This window comes from Malurus melanocephalus, unplaced genomic scaffold (assembly GCF_030028575.1).
Source record: "Malurus melanocephalus ecotype Western Australia unplaced genomic scaffold, MMel_1.1 scaffold_197, whole genome shotgun sequence".
NCBI lineage: Eukaryota > Metazoa > Chordata > Aves > Passeriformes > Maluridae > Malurus > Malurus melanocephalus.
Genome location: NW_026623429.1, coordinates 847,656 through 856,266, shown reverse-complemented (window position 1 = coordinate 856,266; position 8,611 = coordinate 847,656). Strand labels below are relative to the sequence as shown.

At 43.9% G+C, this 8,611-nt stretch overlaps 1 long non-coding RNA gene across 2 annotated transcripts in view; it reads left to right on the top strand.

The window, feature by feature from the left end:
• Nucleotides 1-224: 224 nt before the first annotated feature.
• The window catches only part of LOC130577838 (uncharacterized), a 13,423-nt gene continuing 5,036 nt past the window's right edge, over nucleotides 225-8,611 (top strand). For both annotated transcript variants that reach the window (XR_008965814.1, XR_008965815.1), the window contains exons 1-2: nucleotides 225-425; nucleotides 8,197-8,306. This is a non-coding gene — a long non-coding RNA (uncharacterized LOC130577838). The remainder of the gene's footprint in view (nucleotides 426-8,196; nucleotides 8,307-8,611) is intronic.

Sequence of the window (8,611 nt, the reverse complement as noted above, 5' to 3'; positions counted from 1 at the left end):
GCTGCTGGAGGTGGCTGGTACCTCCCAGGCACCTGTCCAGAGAGGAGGAATGGGATCCAAAATGGGAAAAAGCCGGTTTGGATTGTATAAGAAATGATGAAATTATTATGAGAAATTAGGACCTGTTCGTCTCTAGGGGCAAAACCACGTCAGCTGTGGGACCTGGATTGTCCTGGCTGGCTTGTGTGTGTGGCAGTCTGTCCTGGTAACTGCAGTGTGGCCGTGCCTTGCAGGTCCCTCTGTGTGTGACCACAGTGTGCRAGTGGTGCCTGGGAAACTTCATCTTGTAAGAGCTGAGAGACACTCACCTGTTCTCTTAGGTGGAGGACAGCCCAGCAGCTGGAATTACAGGAGAAGAAGGGAGRAGGAGAAAGATACACCTGGAACAGCAAATTCAGCCAGCATTGCCAAGAAGGAGAGCTGTGGTGAGTTGTGGGCTCTGTGGGCCCTGTCTCCCCTCTTGTGTGTCCCAGGATCCTCCCTGCCCCTCCACTGCTCTCTGCCTTTCCCACAGTGCTGTAATTTTTTTATTTTGGCTCCCTCATATCTCCTTTCTCCATCTTGCTCTGAATGGTTCCCTGTCCCTGTATTTGCCCCACAGCCCCTGGCTGCATCCTCCTTTGCTGTCTCTCCCTGGCTCCAGRCAGTATTTTGGAGTTCCTCCCTCTCTGTCCTGCTGTTCCTCCCATCTCTATCTTTCTGTCTGGCGACCTGTCCCTGTTCAAGGTTTTTCTGCTTGGTTCTGTAGCATGGTGTGAGTCTATTTGTTTCTCCATCTCTCTTTGCTCTGCTCCCTACCCCTCATTTTGAAATCCTCCCTCTGTGTCCTGTGGCCTACTGGGATGTGTTCTTTCTATGTCTCTCGTTCTTCCAGCTCCCAYTCCCTTTTTTTCAATTGCTTCTTTCTCCATCTCTCAGTCTGGTGCTCACATCGGTGGCAATCCGGGAGGATTGGGGTAAATTTGGGACTATCCAGCAATGCCTATGGCCTCTTCAGGAGTTAATGACGGGGAAAATGGCCAGGAAATGGGTCTGGAGAATACCACACCATTTTACAATCTGTAATTTTGTAGGAGGCAGAAAAAAGAGAATAAAGTCCCTTAGGGAGATTTTTTTTGCTTGAAGAAGTAGTGGGGATGTAAGGGAAAATGGGGTCGTGTGGCAGRAATCCAAGGGGATGCAGGCTCTCCTGTCCCTTTTCCTGAGGACTCTGTCCAGGTGCACGGAGGCCACTCCAGGGGCTTTGGAATAATGAGAGGAGGGAACTAAACCCTGTAAAGTTTTTCATTTGTGTATTTATATAATAATAATAATAATAATAATAATAATAATAATAATAATAATAATAACAACTCCAGCTCCCAGCCCTGCCCAGACCCCCCAACAATCCCACCCTGAGCATCCCTGGCAGCGCTGTCCGAACGCTCCTGGAGCTCTGGCAGCCTCGGGGCCGGGACCATTCCCTGGGGAGCCTGGGCAGTGCCAGCACCCTGTGGGCACACAAGAACYTTTCCCTGCTCTCCAGCYGGAGCCTAGCCTGACCCAGCTCCCTGGAGTCRCAAGAGCACAGCGAGGTCTTCCCTSAGCCTCCTCCGGGCTGGACAATCTGCTGGTGAGTTTGTAACCACTAGATGGAACTCAAACACTTTGCATTAATTCACTGATCACCCGCAGGGAGTTCATTCTGATTTTAGGTAAGGCTGTGGTCTGGTAGCTGAATGCCAATACCTGTGCTCAGTAGGAAAGGGCTTTTATGGAAATACAGCAAGAGATCCTAAAACGTGGGTGAATAATTCATTCATGCCACTRAGCAGGGATACTGAATATTTCATGTCCAAACTGTGGAAATGTTATTGGTTCCTACTGGGTGGGACAAAAGCCTCTGATGACATGCTGGAGGGCCCTGGGATATGTCCTCCATTAGACAGACYGCCAGCACGATTTAGGGTAAGTCATTTAACATGGCTCTGGCTCGGTTCCCCCTTTGCTAAGGTGAGTTTTGAAACTGTCTGCATTGAAGTGTGCTTGAGCATCCAGTGGGTTACTCTTGAAACTATGTAATACTCCTTGGTGGGGTACATCTTGCCAGTACACAGKGGCAGACAAAAATGTAGTTATCTACAACACAAATCCTACACTCTGCTGCCCTCCAGTTTCTGAGGCTCCAGATTTGTTTTCTTCAGCCCACCAAATAAACCCAACTAAAGGAAAGCTACTGTTCATTTCTTAAAAGCTTAGAATGTTAAATTGTAATTAGAGAATAACCAGTATTAAAAAGCCTAGAGGCCCCAAGCAAGATCAGGTCTGTGTTTTGCTGTGTCTTGTACAAACAGAGTAAAAGGAATTCCTTCCCTTAAGCAGGATACAGCCTTCACAGAAAAAAATGTACCTGGGGACACTCAAGGCACATGGGAGACTCAAAAATATTTCTCAGTAGTTATTTTACCATTCAAATAAAATTTAAAAACCAGAAATAATGGTAATAATGATGACTATGCTGAGAAAAAGACCCTTCTTTATCAATTTGTATGTATAAACACCAAGAAACTAGTGAAAGTCATCAGCATATTGAAAATGGAGCAGAAGAACCTGCTCAGTTCATAGGAGATTAATGGCCCCTCTTATGTATTGTTCTTTAAAAAAAGAAAAGACAGACTTCTTACCAGTACATTTTGCTGACTGCCCAAAGCATGCAGGGAAAGTGGTAGRGAAGTTARTTCCTAATTAATTTGTCAGTKAATAACAGATTATATTAAATAAATGAATTTGATTGAAGRAGAGTCCAAAACTGTAACTTTGAARTTGTACAGTGTTTAGGCTTTTWGTCTTCCAAATTCATCTTGGRGGTTTAACAAGAGCAGTTTACAGAACCTGATCTGAAACCAGTGAAGTTTCCTTTGAAGGGGTKCAAYGGGAAGAGTAAAGCTCCAGAGAAATCATTTCCAGGTGGGATTAGTACCAGTTCCACCAAAAAGGTGAAGAAAAAGAGAGGATGGGCACTATCCACGAGGAAATCTCCTCCTGGTTCACAGACCAAGAACATTGCAGTTCCCACTTTTGGCATTTYCTCCTGTCTATGTGGTGTTGTTACTCAAGCAAGATACAAACTTTTTCTCACTAGAGGAAGATCAGTCCAATGAGGTGTTTGGRTTGAAAATAGGTTGACAAGGAGTTTTTTAATTGGAGTTTCGCCTTGCATGTGAATTCTGAATTTCCTGGCTTTGGTTAGTGCTCTCCTTCTTCACAAATGCTAATGACTGAAAAAATCGATCCTCCTGCTCTTGGAAAAAAGAAGTCTGCCTCAGAGATTTTCCAGTATTCTTGGAAATAAGGACATAAATGAAATGAAGAAGCAACTGAGTTGTAAAAAGGGGGTAGCATAGTTGTAGCACTCTTGGCATAAAAGAGACTGTGCTCGTAATGATATATTTTATTAATATGATATAAAGTAGCAAAACTTTAAAACAGTAACTAACACTTTGCAACTCTTATTCCTAAAMGTAACCAATAAATGCCCATTCAGATGTTTCTTCACTTTCACCTTAACAGGAGTGTTGTTGGCTGTCCCATGCTAGCAGAGTCTTGGGGACATTACATTTACCTGTACTGATGTTATCTGGGAATAAAAGACACAATTTGCACACACCTATTATGTCCCACCCTTAAGGGGAAGGGAGAACCAAGATTTGTAGATGCTTCTGGTCTAAAGGAGCAACAGAGTCAGAGGATCTGCAAAAATTCACATTAGTAAATTCCACTCTTGGCATGGAAATTGGTAAGTTAGTCCCTGACCTACTATGTATGCACACATCAGTGGGGGTTGGATAAAGGGGAAAGATGAAAAGGAAAAAGGAAGGAGAGAAAAAGAGATCCTTGTTCTGGTGTTGGTCTGTCCTGGGCTTGCTGGGCGTACCTTTTCATAGAGRAGTTTTCCCTGCCCTGAAGAAAGGTTTCTTATTTTCTCTGCAAATTATTTCTCATGCACAGTCTGTTCTTTCAGACCTTGCTTGAGATGGGTGAGAGGATTTAGGGGGTCTTGGTGTTGATTCCCCCCTGCACTCCTGCCAGTTCTCAGCTCTGTGCTTGCTCTGTGCTTCATTGTGCTTATCTCCAGGAGCTTGAACAAGTCTGTTTGTCCCAGAGAAGTGCTGCCCAACCTCCTCATGGCCCCCTTTCCCAGCCACCCTTTGTTCTTTCCCACAGCACCATATTGGCTGCTATTTCCAGCAATCCCTGGTTGGCTCCACAGCCATCTGGCTGAGATATCCACATTAGCCCCTCACCTTCTGGCATTCTGCAGCACTGGATGATTAACCTTGCTGGGAAAGGGAAGATTTAATCCCAGTTAAATCACTAGGCTAACAAGGTTGCAGCACCTCCATTAGCTGCAGTGCCCTGGGCATCTCTGAATGTCCCATCATGACAGGCACAGCCCAGATGCAGGTTGTTGCAGTGGGCAGGAAGGCTTTGCATCCAGCAGTCTCCCTCAATGCTTGTGCCACATGCAAAAGCAGCAGATTTTTTAGCATCCCATCCCTRGACAAATGCAGCACTGACTGTGTATGATGTGAGTGACCACAGTTCTTCGTGGACATTTGCATGGATGAAGGCAACAAACCTTTCTGTGTCACCCCTGGCTCCAGTGACACTTGCCAGCTTTCTCTGCTCACAGACAGAGCACACCAGGCTTTCTCCAGGGCTCAGACTTTCTCCTACTCTGCAGACAGGCCAGCAAATTGGCCCTGAGACATGTCTCTTGGCTTTCAGCCCTTTCCAGCTTAGGAGAAACTAACAGATGTTCTGCTCTGAGTTCATTACAGATTTCCAGGCAGGGGAAATTAGCAGAGTCTCTTTAGCATCTGCCATTTCCAGCTGAGGAGGAGTCACTTGCAGAGGAGCTCCCCAGCCCTGCCTATCTGGTCTGATTTGGGCACAGATCCCTGTAAGTTCACCCCCTGAACTGCCCCTCTCCTTTGCCTCTATGGCAGCCCCTGGGGCACCATGTACCTTTTCTCTCCAGGGGAAAATGAACTGGCTGTGCTCAAGAATTTTTGCTTCAGAGAATTTGAAATCGGTTTAGATAAGGAGTCAGAAAATATTAAAAACCCCCCAACCCTCTAAAAACTTCACAGGATCCCAGGATGGGTCAGTTTGGAAGGGACCACAGGGGCTCATCYGMTGCCACCTCCCTGCTCCAGCAGGGCCATCCCAAAGCACAGGGCACAGGATTGYRTCCAGATAGGTCTGGAATATCCCAGTGAGGAGACTCCACAGCCTCTCTKGACAGTCTGTTCAGGGCTGGGCACTGCCCAGGGTAGAAGTTCTGCCCTCTGTGCAGGGRGAACTTCCAATGCCACAAAGGGATAGGGGAACACCTGATTTGGACCCCCAGCTCTGTTGATGGCAATAAAAGTCTTTTTCTTGGTGTCCATCGGTAAAAGTGAGAGCCAAATTAAACCCTATTTGAGGAAGGATAGGTTATCTAAATTGGTGTTGTTTTTGTCTGCCTGAAATCCTCTTTGGCCATATTAAGGATGGGCCACTACTGAATGAATCCACAGAGGYAGGAAACTTAGGAAGTATCCAGGTAACATCAAATAGTCAGAAAATTAATATGGAAATTAATCATTCAGATTGTGTGAATGGAGAACCCTAAAATGAAACCTGGAAAGACAGGATTAATGGGATAAATTTGACATTACAACAGTGATCTCTGTACTGAGTCAGTGACTGCTGCATATGCTATGCCAAAGGCAACCCTGTATGGGCTACTTTTGAAATAAAAACKGAAAGAMTTTGTGGYAAATTGAAAAAAAAAAMCAAACAACRAATGGTAATTAACCAAATTATATCATGATTGAAACAAAGAAAAGATTAAACTCTCCCATTTAAAATTAAATCAAGTGCCTTGTAGTATGACACAGATAAATACTTTACAATTATGGGATGCAACATTAGTGCCTGTAGGCAAATACAGAACAATATATGGCAGACACTTGAGAGACTATTTATTTAAATTGCATGAAGATTTATAATGTACTAATCTCATTRTGAACCATACATAGGAAACATGGGTTGCAGCACATGATACAATAAAATTGGACCTTAAAAGATTATCACATTCATAAGGATCTCCTAAATAAAGCAAGACACTTTATATATTGCAACACTTGGCTCCAGAAAGTRATGCTGTTATAAAACATTAATGCTGTTGGACTTGTTTAACAAGCAATTTGTTTTCCAGGATTTCTTTTTCAGTTGAAAATCATCATTAACACCTGTCAGATCCATACAAACATGTTCACCTTTCAAATCGTGTGACCTGGTTTTATTATGGCTTACGTGCATTCTGAATTTGTGTCTCTGAGGGTGGTAAATTAAGTGACAAAATTAACCTTTTCTCCTGCTCTTTGATAATATCTACTTCCCACTCTGTATTTTTCTTCTGTACATGCTCACCTGCTTTACCACTACTCTAATTTGTTTGGTGAGAAAGCTATAACAGTGCAGGGAACTCACACATGCAAATTCCCCCATCAAGGCACTAAACACCAGGTTTTTGTGTTCTCTGGACTCYGGAGGTAGGGATAGCACTGTTGTACCACTGCTCTGATGCCACTGGGACAGCTGTAGGTCTGGCACTCTGGGGTTGGCCAATGTCTCCAGGCACACTGGGCAAATTTATCATCAGCAGTGGGTAAAGTGGCAGCTTTGATTTGAAATCATGAGCCTATCTGAAAGCACCCAGGAGCTGTTCCCRTGCCTTTTATCAGCTGCCCGGTGCCATTTGAAGGACAATTGCCCAGCTGGGCACTTCACCCACTGTGGCTCACTGCATCCAAATAATAGTGAGATTTTTATAGAATTGTCAGACACGTGGATCTGTCTGTCTTCATCACGCCACATCAGCACACTTCTGTGAGTCTGTGATTGATTCTGACTGGGAAAAGAGGTGAAAAACCTCATAAAAAAACAGTTTCTGATTTTTATTTCCATTTGGAGTGAAGCTTTTTTTTTCTTGCTTGAGCACACATACATATCCAGAAAAATAAATCTGCTTAAGCAAACTGCAGAAAGTCTTGTCACTCATCAAGCATTCATGGCATTGACCTCTAGAGTTTTAGGTGCTTTGAGTTCTGTCTTGCACAAACTAGGAAGCAACTTTTCAATCAGCTTCTTTTTTTTTTTCTTTGTAAAATAATGTGGCATTTGGCATCAAACRAGGCATTTTAAATAGAGACAGCTGGTGGCAAGTGTTTTCAGGGAGAAAGCCTGAACTTGTGATTTTCCTCACTTTCCCTCATTACAGATTTGATATCTTTAAACCCTAACACTTTTTGATTTTTTTTTCCATCCTTTCCTCTATGTTGTATTGGTCAGACTTGCTGGCTGGTGGTCAGCTGGAAGGATTTGGGGCCTAATAAATGATATAGAGGCCAGACTGTTCAGCTGAGATCTCTGGAGACAGAAGTATTGTAGAGACTAGACTGGGGAAAAAACGCACTCACAAAGATATTTTGAGGTTTTCCAGCTTGTAAGAAGGTTTGGGAATGGACCCTCTGGAAGGTTTGGAAGAYTCCTCTGTGGGAAGGTGCACCAAGGAGGGACATCTAGACAATGCCCTCTTCCCCTCTGCACTCTCTGCAGGTTTTAATGGCAGACWCATCTACCTGTGAAGCACAAGGGTGAGTCAGTGAGCCTTGTGCATGTTTGCACCCACTCCGCTGGTGGGAGATTCAGAATCACAAAGTAAGGGAACCCAATCCCTTATCTTGGTTACAAACAGGTGTTGGAGTTTCCATCAAATATGACAAATGAAATAGAGCTTCCATCCTCCAAAAGGAACACACATCATCTGAGAAAATAAGCTGAGCATGGGAAATCTTTCACTGATCTTTCATTTTCGATAGTGGATGGTTAAGTTGGGGGCAGGGGGGAATTTTGTGAGCGTTTTTGTTGGGTTTGCTTTGGGTTGTTATTACTRTTATTATTATCATCATSATCAYRTCATCGATGTCAGAAAATGGCTTAAGCAGCAGCACCCCAAAGTCAAACCTTGGCATTAAGAGGCAATAGATYTACTTGCACAAACATTGTCACCTGAAGACACATATATCCTGTCCAGAGAGGAACCAAAGGTAAAGCACAGCCTTGGTACAAAGTTCCTTTGACATTGAATTTCATTCCTTTTCACAGCCTGTGACACGCCAGTTTTGGCCATTGAAGAGTGAGATGCACGATGCCAGAGTTTGCTGTGGCTTCCTCTTCATCTGGGCAGATAGCCAGCATCTCTCTTATGGACAGAGGTAAAAAAAGGAAAAATGAGTCCTTATGTGTCAAGAGCTGCTGGTTTTCATTTTGGGAAGCTTATTTTTAATAGCAAAATGGTGGGCACAGTAGATTTTTTTTTCTGTTAGTTTTTTGTTCCTTAAATAAATGAGCACTTGGTTATGGACAGGAGGGTAGATGAGAGGAAAAGAAGGGACAGCCTGTTTTTGAGAAGTGTTAGAGATGCTACTGTCTTGTTTTTTTCCAAGGGTAGCTTTGGGAACTTAGGTTCCCAAAGTCTGTAGAGATGGAATGGAATGGGATGGGATAGGATAGGATAGGA